Source organism: Lagenorhynchus albirostris, chromosome 16, assembly GCF_949774975.1.
Source record: "Lagenorhynchus albirostris chromosome 16, mLagAlb1.1, whole genome shotgun sequence".
Taxonomy (NCBI): Eukaryota; Metazoa; Chordata; class Mammalia; order Artiodactyla; family Delphinidae; genus Lagenorhynchus; species Lagenorhynchus albirostris.
Window position 1 is genome coordinate 46138842 of NC_083110.1, and position 16528 is coordinate 46155369.

Sequence of the window (16528 nt, forward strand, 5' to 3'; positions counted from 1 at the left end):
GTTGTAGTGCCAAGCACAGTATGTTCCATAAAGTAAACATCACAAAAAGCACTCTGCCGCTTGTGGGCTGCTCTTCATCCCCCAACCAAACGCCTAGGGGACCGACAGAACCTGCTCACGTCAACGAAGATCCACGTACAGCTCACTCAGACTCAGAACCACACTGTACACTCTGCCACCCCCACACACACACACTACGCCCATCACCCCACCACTGCCACATCCAGAGAAGCAACCGGGCGTCTCGGAGCGCACAGCTCCAGCAAACGCCCCCAACCGGCCCATTCCTCCACAAAGCTCAGGCCAGCCCTGAGCTGATACTGGACAACAGCTATCATATGTATCCCGAGAAGAAACAGATGTAGCCAGGGATGCCCCGTGGCTCCTGAACCCCAGTTTAAAGGCAATGCACCGCCTCTGCACCTTCCTACACTACATTCCTGATGATCACATGGCTGTCGAAGAATGCAAACAGCTCCTCCCTACCAGCTCCCAGGCCTGCCCACCATCCTGGGTGCATTCAGTACAAGCTGTGTGATCTTAACAAAAACTGATCAGCCTCTCTGTTCCTGGACTTCCTCATCTGCGAAATGGTACCGGTAATGTCACCGACCTACAGCTCATAGAGTGAGGATAAGACAAGCAGAGCTTCTGGCACACAGGTGGCCCTCCGTGTGGCTACTATCATTACCATCATTATCATCATCTTTGGGTACAATCCTGCACAAGCCTCCTTTTTGGTCTCCCTAATTGCACTCTAGCTTCTACCCAGTAGTAAAAGAGGCCTTAAAATCAGGGAGGGGTCTAATAATCCTGGTTACCTCCACACTCTTCTCCCCACTGAAAAGTGAGAACAGCCCCCCAGTGTTGCTGGAATGAAGCCCGGTGCAAAACTCTCAAGGTAGCCCTTTAACTAGGGGCACTCTGGCTCCACCCACACTTCTCTCCCCACAAACAGGGTAAAGGCCTCTGCCAGATGCTCCCAATACTTGGTTGAACTTTTCCCACTTACAAACAGGAAGATGCCAAATGCGGACCATTCTGCACTAGACGGTGAGCTCCATTCACCACTACACTACTTGCGCGGTGACAACTCAAACAGCTGTCAACCAACAATAAAAGTCAGAACCCCTCTTTTCAAGCATTACAATCCATACAACCAAAATAGTGTTAAAGCTGGAAGACAGGACAACCCAGCTTCATTGTTATATCACGTTAAACTTTTCCATATGGAGCTGAATGGAACCAGTGAGATTCTGTAAGATAAACCCAAAGGTAACTAGATAGTCGAATTCCACATCCTTCAGTTGATGCGCTCAGACCAGATGACTCATCCATCTACCATCTAACACTAGGCTTAACTGAAAAGCATGACTCTCGGTTACACGGTTACAGGTTTCAATTTCGGAAGCATCTCGCTTACCTATTTGAATGCGAGCCCTTGGCTTTTCCTCTCAGGCTGAGAAAGCTGTTGCTAAAGCGCTCAGAGTGAAAGTCTGCTGATATCACCCTCCAAGGAATTCAATTTCTAAGAAAAGTCCACTCATTGTGCATTGGACAAGATGAAGAGAATGAAGACTCCAAGCAAGTTGGGGGTTAGGGAAATAAAACTCAAGGTCTCCATGGCTTTCCTCCACCCTCGCTTTTCCAGTCAATGCTGTTTGAGTGGGCTGGAATAACTTAACCTGAGAAATATGTGACTGAGATCAAAATCCCTTTTATCCTTCACAGGGAAGAGTTCACAGGCAGTCACTTCAACCCTTCCCCCCTGTTTTTTAAGCTGTTATTTTAAATTGTGATACAATACGCATAAACTTTACCATCGTAACCACGTCTAAGCATAGTTCAATGGCATTAAGAACGTTCACATTGTTGTGCAACCATCCCCACCATCCATCCCCACACTTTTTCATCAACCCAGACTGAAACTCTGTACCCATCACACAATAACTCTCCACTCCTTCCTCCCTCCAGTGCCTAGGAACCACCTTTCTAGTTGGTCTCTATAATTTTGACTACTCTAGGCATCTCATGTAAATGGAATCACACAGTGTTTGTCCTCTTTCGACTAGCTTATTTCACTTAGCGTAAAGTCCATTCATGTTGTTGCAGGTGTCAGGATTTCCTTCCTTTTTAAGGCTGAATAATATTCCACTGTCAGTATATCCCACATTTTGTCTATCCATTCACCCATCAATAGACATCTGGGTTGCTTCCACCTCTCAGCTACTGTGAATAATGCTACTATGAACATGGGTGTGCAAATATCTCTTCAAGACTCTGCTTTCAATACTTCGGGGTATATATCCAGAGCTGAGATTTCTAGATTATATGGTAGTTCTATTTTATATTTTTTAAAGGAACTACAATACTGTTTTCCAAAGCAGCTGCACCATTTTACATTCCTAGCAATGCACAAGGGTTCCAATTTCTCCACATCCTTGTCAACACTTATTAATTTCTGGGTGGGTTTTTTTTTTTTTTTTAGTAGCCGTCCTAATAGCAATCCTTTATTTAACTTTAAAACTGGTTAATTGAATTAAATTTTTGTCCCACCTATGCAGTTGGCTAAGAACGTTAGCAAATCTGATTCTCCTGAGTGTGTTGAATAGTCATCCACTGAGGAGGTAACTGTAAGAAAGCAGCTAAGATAAAAAGACTTTGGACACAAAACCACCTTGTATTAAAATCTGAAATTGCCACTGCTGAGGAACGGAAAGTACCTTCTCTAAACCTCAGTTTCCTCATTTGTGAAATGAAGTTGTGAATACTCATTTCTTAAAGTCGTGGGAGAACTGAATCGCAAAATTGTATAAAGTACTTAGCATGTGCCTAGCACCTAATAAACACTAAAAGAATGACAGATGATGCTAAGGAGAAGGAAAGTTTTGTTATACTAGAATACTACTAATACTAGTAGTAATACTAATACTTAGCAATACTAAGAGGAAAGTCACAAAAAGATCTTTTATTTTGCTTTTTACATATGCATACCCTTTCCTCATTTATTCAGATGTTGTTCTATACAATTTATACATATACTCCTCAAATCTCAAAGGTGTCACTGTAACCAAGATAGCATTTTCTTATACATAAATATATAAACATAAATATTCTTCTCCAGAGTAGGCAGGATATCAGAAACTAAGCAGTAGTAGCATTAGTCCAAAATTGCACCTTTTTTCAAAATTCAAAAATCAGTAACAACTTGCCATGTAGGTTAAATTATACTTCATCTAGTTATAGAAAAAAAGCAGAAGTACACTGTGAGACAAGGTTGTTTTTCTCTGTTCTCTCAATTAATTAAAGAGTTAATGCCAAATGGCTATCTTTTGAAGTATGGCTTAGACTAAATTCAAATACTATATTAAAAAAAAAAAAAACTTTATCTGTTGAAGCATCTCTAGGTATTTTTTACTTTATCTGGCTTCTTGTTTAAATTCACATAAACTGAGAGACAAGACTTAGAAATCATACAACCCAAATTCCCACCAAATAACCACTATTAGTTAGTTATGTTTCTACCGACTTACCGATAAATTACATTAAAATACAAAACCCTTGGGAACCTGACGCAGTTGGAAAAGATGTATGCATACTTCAAACTTAAGCAAACCAAATAAATGGAAATGGATTTTAAAATAACAGTTAAAAGTGTGCAAATTTGTCATCAAAACACTTGAAGACCACTCAGGGCACGTAAGCACTTTACATTTAACACTTTTAATATCTATAAAGGATTCTGATTTGGGTTCCATTAATATTATAATGCATTTTAAATTACTCCTTAAAATTTGAACACATTATTTATATACTCCATTGAGAAATATACAGGTAAAATAACACTAGATGGTCTACTGTTATTCTAGATGGTCTTCATCTCTCTATCTTGGCTAATGTAAGCTCATACTAACCTCTTCGTGCCACCCACCCAAAGCAGTGGTTAAAAACATTGGGATGCCCTGATAACAGCATTTATTTCTGTTTGTTCAGATTTAACCAGCAAATTCTGTGTCAACCGTTGTTACTTTACACCGCTTTAAAATTACTTTCTAATTTCAATAATTAATGCAAATGGGTATGTAATTTTCTTTGGTGGTTTAAGATTTAATGAGGCAGCAAGGAGACTGCACGATGCCCTAGGCGGGAAGAGTGCTGCTAGAAGCAGGGAGTGGTCAACTGTGGTGGACGCTGTTGACAGTCAGGATCTTGGTGCTCCAGCCAGGCGTCAGGCCTGTGCCACTGAGGTGGGAGAGCCAAGTTCAGGACACTGGTCCACAAGAGACCTCCCAGCTCCATGTAATATCAAATGGTGAAAATTTCCCAGAAATCTCCATCTCAACGCCAAGACTCAGCTCCACTCAACGACCAGCAAGCTACAGTGCTGGACACCCTATGCCAAACAACTGGCAAGACAGGCACACAACCCCATCCATTAGCACAGAAGCTGCCTAAAATCATAATAAGGCCACAGATACCCCAAAACACAACACCAAACAAGAACCTGCCCACCAGAAATACAAGATCCAGCTTCATTCACCAGAACACAGGCACTAGTCCCCTCCACCAGGAAGCCTACACAACCTACTGAACCAACCTTAGCCACGGAGGACAGACACCAAAAACAACGGGAACTACGAACCTGCAGCATGCGAAAAGGAGACCCCAAACACAGTAAGTTAAGCATAATGAGAAGACAGAGAAACACAAAGCAGATGAAGGAGCAAGAAAAAAACCCACCGGACCTAACAAATGAAGATGAAACAGGCAGTCTGCCTGAAAAAGAATTCAGAATAATGATAGTAAAGATGATCCAAAATCATGGAAATAGAATGGAGAAAATACAAGAAAGGTTTAACAAGGACCTAGAAGAACTAAAGAGCAAACAGTGATGAACAACACAAAAATGACATTAAAAATTCTCTAGAAGGGATCAATGCAGAAGAACAGATAAGTGACCTGGAAGGTAAAATACTGGATATAATTAATGCAGAGCAGAATAAAGAAAAAAGAATGAAAAGAATTGAGGACAGTCTCAGAGACCTCTGGGACAACATTAAACGCACCAACATTTGAATTATAGGGGTCCCAGAAGAAGAAGACAAAAAGAAAGGGACTGAGAAAATATTTGAAGAGATTATAGTTGAAAACTTCCCTAATATGGGAAAGGAAATAGTTAATCAAGTCTAGGAAGCACAGAGAGCCCCATACAGGATAAATCCAAGGAGAAACATGCCAAGACACATATTAATCAAACTATCAAAAAAGAAATACAAAGAACAAATATTTAAAATCAGCAAGGGAAAAACAACAAATAACACATAAGGGAATCCCCAAAAGGTTAAGAGCTGATCTTTCAGCACAAACTCTGCAAGCCAGAAGGGACTGGCAGGACATATTTAAAGTGATGAATGAGAAAAACCTACAACCAAGATTACTCTACCCAGCAAGGATCTCATTCAGATTTGACAGAGAAATTAAAACTTTTACAGACAAGCAAAAGCTAACAGAATTCAGCACCACCAAACCAGCTTTACACAAGTGCTAAAGGAACTTCTCTAGACAGGAAACACAAGAGAAGGAAAAGACTTACAATAATAAATGCAAAACAATTAAGAAAATGGTAATAGGAACATACATATCGATAACTACCTTAAATGTAAATGGATTAAAGGCTCCAACCAAAAGACATAGACTGGCTGAAAGGATACAAAAGCAATACCCGTATATATGCTGTCTACAAGAGACCTACTGCAGACCTAGGGACACATACAGACTGAAATTGAGGGGATGGAAAAAGATATTCCATGCAAATGGAAATCAAAAGAAAGCTGGAGTAGCAATTCTCATATCAGACAAAATAGACTTTAAAACAGAAACTATTACAAGACACAAAGAAGGACACTACATAATGATCAAGGGATCAATCCAAGAATAAGATATAACAATTGTAACTATTTATGCACCCAACATAAGAGCACCTCAATACATAAGGCAAACACTAACAGCCATAAAAGGGGAAATCAACAGTAACACAATCATAGCAGGGGACTTTAACACCCCACTTTCACCAATGGACAGATCATCCAAAATGAAAATAAATAAGGAAACACAAGCTTTAAATGATACATTAAACAAACAATGATACATTAAACAAGGAAACACAAGCTTTAAATGATACATTAAATGGACTTAATTGATATTTACAGGACATTCCATCCAAAAACAACAGAATACACATTCTTCTCAAGTGCTCATGGAACATTCTCCAGGACAGATCATATCTTGGGTCACAAATCAAGCCTTGGTAAATTTAAGAAAATTGAAATCGCATCAAGTATCTTTTCCGACCACAACACTATGAGACTAGATATCAATTAACAGGAAAAAAATCTGTAAGAAATACAAACACATGGAGGCTAAACAACACACTACTTAATAAACAAGAGATCACTGAAGAAATCAAAGAGGAAATCAAAAAATACCTAGAAACAAATGACAATGAAGACACGATGACCCAAAACCTATGGGATGCAGCAAAAGCAGTTCTAAGAGGGAAGTTTATAGCAATACAATCCTACCTTAAGAAACAAGAAACATCTAAAATAAACAACCTAACCTTATACCTAAAGCAATTAGAGAAAGAAGAACAAAAAAACCCCAAAGTTAGCAGAAGGAAAGAAATCATAAAGATCAGATCAGAAATCAATGAAAAACAAATGAAGGAAATGATAGCAAAGATCAATAAAACTAAAAGCTGGTTCTTTGAGAAGATAAACAAAATTGATAAACCATTAGCCAGACTCATCAAGAAAAAAAGGGAGAAGACTCAAATCAATAGAATTAGAAATGACAAAGGAGAAGTAACAACTGACACTGCAGAAATACAAAGGATCATGAGAGATTACTATAAGCAACTATATGCCAATAAAATGGACAACCTGGACAAAATGGACAAATTCCCAGACTGAACCAGGAAGAAATAGAAAATATGAACAGACCAATCACAAGCACTGAAATTGAAACTGTGATTAAAAATCTTCCAAACAAACAAAAGCCCAGGACCAGATGGCTTCACAGGTGAATTCTATCAAACATTTGGAGAAGAGCTAACACCTATCCTTCTCAAACTCTTCCAAAATATGGCAGAGGGAGGAACACTCCCAAACTCATTCTACGAGGCCACCATCACCCTGATACCAAAACCAGACAAAGATGACATAAAGAAAGAAAACTACAGGCCAAATTCACTGATGAACATAGATGCAAAAATCCTCAACAAAATACTAGAGAACAGAATCCAACAGCACATTAAAAGGATCGTACATTATGATCAAGGGGGGTTTATCCCAGGAATGCAAGGATTCTTCAATATATGCAAATTAATCAACATGATACACCATATTAACAAACTGAAGGAGAAAAACCATATGATCATCTCAATAGATGAAGAGAAAGCTTTTGACAAAATTCAACACCCATTTATGATAAAAACCCTCCAGAAAGTAGGCATAGAGGGAACTTTCCCCAACATAATAAAGGCCATATATGACAAGCCAACATTGTCCTCAATGGTGAAAAACTGAAAGCATTTCCACTAAGATCAGGAACAAGACAAGGTTGCTCACTCTCACCACTATTATTCAACATAGTTTTGGAAGTTTTAGCCACAGCAACAAGAGAAGAAAAAGAAATAAAAGGCATCCAAATTGGAAAAGAAGAAGTACAGCTGTCACTGTTTGCAGATGACATGATACTATACATAGAGAATCCTAAAGGTGCTACCAGAAAACTAGTAGAGCTAATCAATGAATCTGGTAAAGTAGCAGGATACAAAATTAGTGCACAGAAGTCTCTGGCATTCCTATACACTAATGATGAAAAATCTGAAAGTGAAATTAAGAAAACACTCCCATTTACCAATGTAACAAAAAGAATAAAATATCTAGGAATAAACCTACCTAAGGAGACAAAAGACCTGTATGCAGAAAACTATAAGACACTGATGAAAGAAATTAAAGATGATACCAACAGATGGAGAGATATACCATGTTCTTGGATTGGAAGAATCAACATTGTGAAAATGACTCTACTACCCAAAGCAATCTACAGATTCAATGCAATCCCTATCAAAATACCACTGGTGGTCTTCCCTGGTGGCACAGTGGTTGAGAGTCCACCTGCCGATGCAGGGGACACGGGTTCGTGCCCCGGTCGGGGAAGATCCGACATGCCGCGGAGTGGCTGCGCCCATGAGCCATGGCCCCTGAGCCTGCACGTCCGGAGCCTGTGCTCCACAACGGGAGAGGCCACAACAGTGAGAGGCCCACATAGTGCAAAAAATATATATATACCACTGGCATTTTTCACAGAACTAGATCAAAAAATTTCACAATTTGTATGGAAACACAGAAGTCCTCGAATAGCCAAAGAATTCTTGAGAAAGAAAAACAGAGCTGGAGGAATCAGGCTCCCTGACTTCAGACTATACCACAAAGCTACAGTAATCAAGACATTATGGTACTGGCACAGAAACAGAAATACAGATCATTGGAACAGGATAGAAAGCCTAGAGATAAACCCACACACATATGATCACCTTATCTTTGATAAAGGAGGCAAGAATATACAGTGGAGAAAAGACAGCCTCTTCAATAAATGGTGCTGGGAAAACTGGACAGCTACATGTAAAAGAATGAAATTAGAACACTACCTAAAACCATACACAAAAATAAACTCAAAATGGATTAAAGACCTAAATGTAAGGCCAGACACCATCAAACTGTTAGAGGAAAACATAGGCAGAATTCTCTATGACCTAAATCACAGCAAGATCCTTTTTGACCCACCTCCTAGAGAAATGGAAATAAAAACAAAAATAAACAAATGGGACCTAATGAAACTTAAGAGCAGCCGCATAGCACAGGGAGATCAGCTCGGTGCTTTGTGACCACCTAGAAGGGTGGGAAAGGCAGGGTAGGAGGGCGGGAGACGCAAGAGGGAAGAGATACGGGAACATATGTATATGTATAACTGATTCACTTTGTTATAAAGCAGAAACTAACACACCATTGTAAAGCAATTATACTCCAATAAAGATGAAAAAATAAAAAAAATTTAAAAAACTTAAAAAAAAAGCTTTTGCCCAGCAAAGGAAACCATAAACAAGACGAAAAGACCACCCTCAGAATGGGAGAAAATATTTGCAAATGAAGCAACTGACAAAGGATTAATCTCCAAAACATATAAGCAACTCATGCAGCTCAATATCAAAAAAACAAACAACCCAATCCAAAAATGGGCAGAAGACCTAAACAGACATTTCTCCAAAGAAGATATACAGATTGCCAACAAACACATGAAAGAATGCTCAACATCATTAATCATTAGAGAAATGCAAATCAAAACTACAATGAGATATCATCTCACACTGGTCAGAATGGCCATCATCAAAAAATCTACAAACAATAAATGCTGGAGAGGGTGTGGAGAAAAGGGAACCCTCTTGCACTGTTGGTGGGAATGTAAATTGATACAGCCACTATGGAGAATAGTATGGAGGTTCCTTAAAAAGCTAAAAATAGAACTACCATACGACCCAGCAATCCCACTACCGGGCATATACCCTGAGAAAACTATAATTCAAAAAGAGTCATGTACCAAAATGTTCATTGCAGCTCTATTTACAATAGCCAGGACATGGAAGCAACCTACATGTCCATCAACAGATGAATGGATAAAGAAGATATGGAACATATATACAATGGAATATTACTCAGCCATAAAAAGGAACGAAACTGAGTTATTTGTAGTGAGGTGGATGGACCTAGAGACTGTCATACAGAGTGAAGTACGTCAGAAAGAGAAAAACAAATACCGTATGCTACCACATATATATGGAATATAAAAAAAAGAAGAAAAAGAAGAAAAAATGGTCAGAAGAACCTAGGGACAAGACGGGAATAAAGATGCAGACATAGGGCTTTCCTGGTGGCGCAGTGGTTGAGAGTCCGCCTGCCGATGCAGGGGACATGGGTTCGTGCCCTGGTCCGGGAAGATCCCACATGCCGCGGAGCGGCTAGGCCCGTGAGCCATGGCCGCTGAGCCTGCGCGCCCGGAGCCTGTGCTCCGCAACGGGAGTGGCCACAACAGTGAGAGGCCCGCGTACCGCAAAAAAAAAAATAAATAAATAAAATAAATAAAAATTAAAAAAAAGATGCATACCTACTAGAGAACAGACTTGAGGATACAGGGAGGGGGAAGGGTAAGCTGGGACAAAGTGAGAGAGGGGCATCGACATATACACACTACCAAACGTACAATAGATAGCTAGTGGGAAGCAGCCACATAGCACAGGGAGATCAGCTCGGTGCTTTGTGACCACCTAGAGGGGTGGGACAGGGAGGGTGGGAGGGAGGGAGATGCAAGAGGGAAGAGATATGGGGACATATGTATATATACAACTGATTCACTTTGTTATAAAGCAGAAACTAATACACCATTGTAAAGCAATTATACTCCAATAAGGATGTTAGAAAAATATAAAGATTTAATGAGGGGTCTTAGCTGATTTTTCAAAGAACTCTTTAATCCTAGAAAGGTTCAGGGTCAATGAGTATCTATCGTCACTGGGTCTCAGTGATCCCTGGAACCAGGCAGAAGGAATTGGGCTTAAAAGCTACTGCCCTATAAAATAAATCCCTGCAATTAGCTTCACCACTCTAAATGACAGGAAGATCATACATTCTCCCCAAACTGTATGTTTTGAATACTTAGCTCTTCTCTCTATCTCCACCTCCCTCTGAGTATTCACCAAGAAGAAACCGACAAGTAAGAAGAAGAACGTCAGTGCTAACAAATAGGTTACCCTGTCAGTTACTGTCTTTATTTCTTCCTCTTTCATTGGTTTTTGAATCCCAGCCCAAAAGGCAGCCACAGTTGACCGGTAGGTGTTCCTGTCACCTCTGCCTAAAATTCTCAGCACTGGGACTAAGTCTGCTGCTCAGATTCAAAGTTATGTAACAGCCAGAGAGTCTCTGAGCCTCAGAACTCCAACCTCTGAGAAGAAACATGGCCCCTCGGCTTCAGTAGCAGAGCCAGGTCTCCGGAATCCCACTCTAGGGTTCTTGCCCCTACAGATCTTTCTTCTGCTTCCCTGGGTCCTGAGGCATGGCTCAAGCCACCCAGAGATATAGCTTCTGAATCATGACAATTTATCCAGAGTTCAATTACACTGAAGCACTCTAGCTAACAATCTGTTTTCCCCGCCCCCTTTGCATATTTCACTTTCATCAAGTATCCTAATGTCTGTCCTTCATGGAAGTTTTCTTTTGCCCAGGACCCAGCATAGGATCACAAACTGCATTTAACTTGGGTCTCCTTTAAACTGAAACAGTTCTTCAGCTTCTTTGTCTTTCATGACATTGATTTTTCGAGGAATACATGCCAACTATTTTAGAGAATATCCTTCAATTTAGGTTTCTCTGGTGTTTATTCACAATTAGATTCGGATTCGGCCTTCTTGGCTGGGATATGACATCCAGAGGCATGTGACACTCACCAGCCCTCATTGGTGACGTTCATTTTGACCCCTTGTTTACGGTGTTGTCCAGTTTCCCCACTGATTTGTTACTATTTTTTCCTTTTGTAATCAATTATAAAATCTGTGAGGAGAACAATGACACACTTTGATTTCAGAAACTGACTCATGCATTTGATTGGTTAATAAATTATTTGCTGAGCACCTGTTACTTGCCAGGCATGGTGGTGGCACTGGAGATACTGCAGTGGGAAAAGTTATATCCCTTCCCTCGGGAAGTTTACATTCTAGTTAGAAAAGGCAGACGAAGGGCAAGTAAATAAAGCATACACTGTGTACTGTGGTGACAAGTGCTTCCAAGGAAATAAACCAGAGACAGGGAGGGAGGGCTGGGGGAGGAGCAATTGGAGCTGCTACTGCTGTCGTAGCCTTCAGCCCACAATCCAAAAGGGTATAGAGACCTTCTAAAGCAGAAATTGTGTTTTGTCCCTTCCTGCTTAAAATCCAAAGAGTAACATGCTCTCTGGACATCCAGGATCCTCATGGAGTAGCCCCAGCCTCGCCACATTCATCTCTTGTCATCCACTCGTGATTTATGTGCTGGCGATAACACCTATGCTTCCTCTAATGTGCCCTGATGTGCCTCCCATTCCGGTGCCTCTCACCTCACGTGGAGGAACTCCTCTCCCTGTCCATTCACAGCACATCCCTGGGACCTTCCCTTCAATACTGAGGACTAGAGACGAGGAGGGAAACCTGTCCACAAACTACCATTCTGACCAAAATGAAATGATCTGAGAATTCAACTATTTACAATTATCTGTTTTAGACATCATTTTATACACAATTTTGTATTATACACAAAGGTACTTTGTTACATTTTTAACTTACTCTAGGCAGAGTACTTAATGAAACATGTTTGATTTTTCCCTCTTCTCTGGGTTAATTAAAGAAATTAATTGGCAGAGGTAATTCCATATGATTCACACACAGACTAAGAAAAATTAGCTAAGACAGCTTGTAAATAAACATCATGAACATGTGCACACCCACAAGCAAGTAAGGCAGAGTTCCACCTACATAAACGGACTGAGTCATGCTTCAATCCAATTCAACAGGTCGTCTCTAAGTCCTTATAAGGTGTTCTGTCATCTATTCCGTGCTGCAGGAGTTTCAAAAAAAAAAGGGTAGAATAGGAACCTCGGGTTCCTATGTTCCTAGGTTAGACAATGTGGAAAGACGTTAAACTACATGGTATCTTTAAAACCCTAGCGAAAAAAACCTTGGAACTATTTTTTAGATAATTATACATAGTTACATAAACAATTGCAATTTTAAGTATGGGTATTTAACAAAGTTAAAATTGCACCTCTTCCATCACTGTCCATTTTTGTTGTATGTATGTATACATATATTTGCTGGAGGAAAGGAGGAATTGGTTGGTTGGATGGCTTTTAGTTTGTTTAACCAGAGGTCTTGCTTTGTGGACCAAGATGGTGTCTTTACTACGTGCTGTATTTGCACTTTAGAAATGCCTGGCGTGGGCCTTGCCTCTTCCCTGTCAACAGGACCGGAGTGCCCAGCTGCCTGGCTGTCCTTCCACAAACTCCCTCCTCCCCAAGAGGCAGCTCACCTGACAAGGTATCAATCTGTGGCTATGACTGATCAGAACACCACTTACCTGGGTAATCATCTCTACTCCTTATAAAAAGAAGACTCTTAAATTTCCACCTCCAGCCTCTCCCCACACAAAGATGATTTTCAGATGACAAAAGAAAAAAAAAGCCAGAACAGCAAGAGAAGTTGGGAAAGAAAGATGCAGGCCCAGACTCATCCCATAGCTGAGCTCCTGAGGGAGTCAAGGGGAGTCCCCACTGAGGGCCTGCTTCCTCCTGCTTCCTGCTATCTGCCCACGTGACAGAAGAAGGCGGCAAACTCACCTGCACACAGACCCGCCTCCTGCCTTTAATACCGGGAAGGTTCAGTCCTTTAGGTCCGCCCACAGGATGACAAATATCTGCCCGCATTTCACAACAGTTTCTGAATGAGTTGTTCTTAAATTCACTAAAATTTCAGGATTCTGTTACTTAATACCGCGCAAAGTTTTGTCATGTGAGAATACTGGGGCAGAAAAGAAAGGAAGAAATGCCTTCCATTTCAATATCCAGGTCCTCGGCTTTAAATGTATTTAGGTAGATGCCCTCCAGACCTCACAGGCTTTTGCTAAGAAAGTAAAAATGTGCAAATTTACAAACGTACATCAGCTTTTCCACTTTAACAAGCGCTCCAAAAAGTAGATTGATTTGTCGCAGGTCAGAAAATGAACTTATCACCCAAGTAAAATTTGCACCATAAATCAATTTCTCCCATGATAATATAAAGAGAAAGATACCATTAAGCCCAACCTGAAATAAACTATCAGTATGAAACCATATGAAAAATGGCTGTTGGAGAAAATTCTTTAAATCTTCATAGACTTATATGAAAAAACAGCTACCCCTAGCCCCACCTGGCATGGAGAGGTACCGCCTTAGAGACAATGAGAATCCTGTATTCCTCAAAGAGGTGTGAACTCCACTTGTGATGTCTGCAGAAAGCTCAGTTTTCAGAATAAAAAGTTTTAGATGTTCATCTTCCTTTGTCATTGATAGGGAAATGATTAGTTACTGCCTGGGCCAGAGAAGGGAAATGAACTTGCAGGCTTGTGTGAAAACAACAAAATGCTGTTTTTCCATAACAGCTGATTAAGAACAGGCTGTCCTAAGTGCAGTGGAGTGAAACGTTCCTTCCTGGTTCCCAGCTCTCAGAGGAGGAAAGAGCAGCTCTGCAGGCTTGGCCTTCAATGAACAAAGCTTGGGGTTCGCCCCCCTGCAGAGACACTGCCTCCACGGTCACTGCCACTCTGACAGCCTGGAGTAACTGACGCCTTAGAGACTCAGGAGGACAGAAGGCCATCAAGATACTTGACGGTGTCCCTGAGTATATTTCACAGAGCAGATTACTAAAATCAGATAGGTTTTGTAAAGAGAGAGAAAGCCAAGAAAGCTGAGTAACTTACACCAACACTCTTGTGCTGTAGCTATAAATCCTCTCATGTTCCTGGGAACCCAGAAGCATGTTATGTCTGCTTTGATTAGAGAGAAGATTCTGAATAAGGTGGCCTATATAAACGGTGACATATTACCTGTCTAGAACCTGGGATATAATCTGACAAGTATAAACACACGTCTAGAATCTACCAAGCAGAATATCTGGAAGCAAGGACAGTCTCACAAAATCCAGGATGTGTCATCACCCTACCTACTTTGCAAGATTCCCAGGCCCCTCCTCTGGAGACTTAAGTCAGTAAATCTGGGTGCTGCCTGAGAATCTATATTTTTAACAAGCACTTCGAGGCGATTCTTATGTTCAGGCAAGTTTGGGGAACACTGGAGTGAGCCAATTATACCCTCTAACACAGTCCTCTTTAAGATACGTCTACATTTAAATCCCATTTAGTAATACCATCAATTATGTTAAGCTTATAAATGGTAACAATAATGAATATGTCTTCCCCTAACCCCTCAAATAATAAAACAATTTTGGTAATACCCATTTTAAAGAAAGAGGTGAAGTAACTTGTACAAAGTCACAAGCTAGTAAGTGATTGGGGGGGAGGGGAGGGGGTGGGATTCAAACAGAGGTGTGACTTCAACAGCTGTACCCGCAACCTTTTATTTACATATACAGCCTTCTCTTTCACAAGTATAGATCCTGTTTACAAGTGATAGCAATTGATTTAGAACCCAAAGTAAAAAAGATTTCAGGAAACCATTTATGAACTACTAGTACTTTCAAATTACTGGCTGTGTAGAGACCCAGGGATCCAGCAATATCTCTAACAAAAGGTTTTTATCCTGTGCTGCCCTCAGATTTCTACTTTAAGGAAGTTTGGATCCTAATCTCCATACCTTTCCCTAGCAATTAAAAAGATGCAATCAAAAAGTCAATGACCGCTCCCAGAAAAATAATTAGCTCAAACGAATTACAATGTGCTATAATTGAGCCCCAAATCTGAACAATATATCAGATGGAGGGCTACATGTTTATACTGATCTGTAAAGAATTTTAAAAGATGTGATATTCAAATATTTTCATAACTGCCCTCTTCTATCATTTCTAACACGGAAATTAAAAAGCAAAAAAAAAGAGAAGAAAATCAAACTTTTCTACTCATCCTGCCTAAACAAGCAAAAAAAAGACTTGATATGTCAAATGAACAGTGTCACTACGCCTCTTTCTAGCCTCAGGTTAATTAAAAGTCACTCAAGTTTGAAAAGGATATTAAAACCAGAATGAAAATCAAACTCATGATTCATTCAACGAGTATTTATTGAGGGCTTTCTATACGCCAGGCATTGTTCTAGGTGCTATAGACACAGCAGAGAATAAAACAAACAAAAATTCCTGCCTTTAAGGAGCGCACACCCTCCTAAGAGGATATACACTCTAAAGAAATAAGAAAATAAACAATTTGTCAGACGGTGAAAGGTGCAGCGGGGAGGACCACTGCGTGGTCCGCAAAGGTTTCCCTAACAAGGGGCCATCTGAGCAGAGGCCTGAGGGAGATGGGGGGCAAGCAACACAACATCTAGGGGGGAACACATCCCCAAAGAAGAAGGAGTGTGTCCAGCAGATCTCCATCCCCGCCCAAACCACAATCCCCCCAAATTTTCTATCTGCTCAGATGGTACCACAGTTCTCCCAGTTGCTCAGGACTGGAACTGAGCTGGGCTCCTTCCCCTCCCTCACATCTCCCATCCTGTCAATCTGGTGGTCCTGTGCACTGTGCCTCCTAAATGTTAATCTCCATTCCACACTTGAGAAACAGGCCATCATAATAAACCTGGATGGCTGCAGAAGCCTCCAAACTGGTCTCCCCATTATTTTTTATGCTCCTAGCCCCCAAATCTAAGCTCCACTAAGAAACCAGAGTGATCTCTTAAAAAC

The 16528-nt window shown here is 40.6% G+C and overlaps 1 protein-coding gene across 11 annotated transcripts in view; it reads right to left on the bottom strand.

Moving 5' to 3' along the window:
• SGMS1 (sphingomyelin synthase 1) overlaps window positions 1-16528 on the bottom strand; it is a 291522-nt gene that overhangs the window by 164083 nt on the left and 110911 nt on the right. The window contains exon 1 of one of the 11 annotated variants that reach the window (XM_060125544.1): window positions 13221-13239. The exons of the other annotated variants lie outside the window; for them this stretch is intronic. The gene's annotated coding sequence lies outside the window, so the exon portion shown is untranslated. Of the gene's footprint in view, window positions 1-13220; window positions 13240-16528 lie in introns of those variants that run through there. 11 annotated transcript variants of the gene reach the window in all.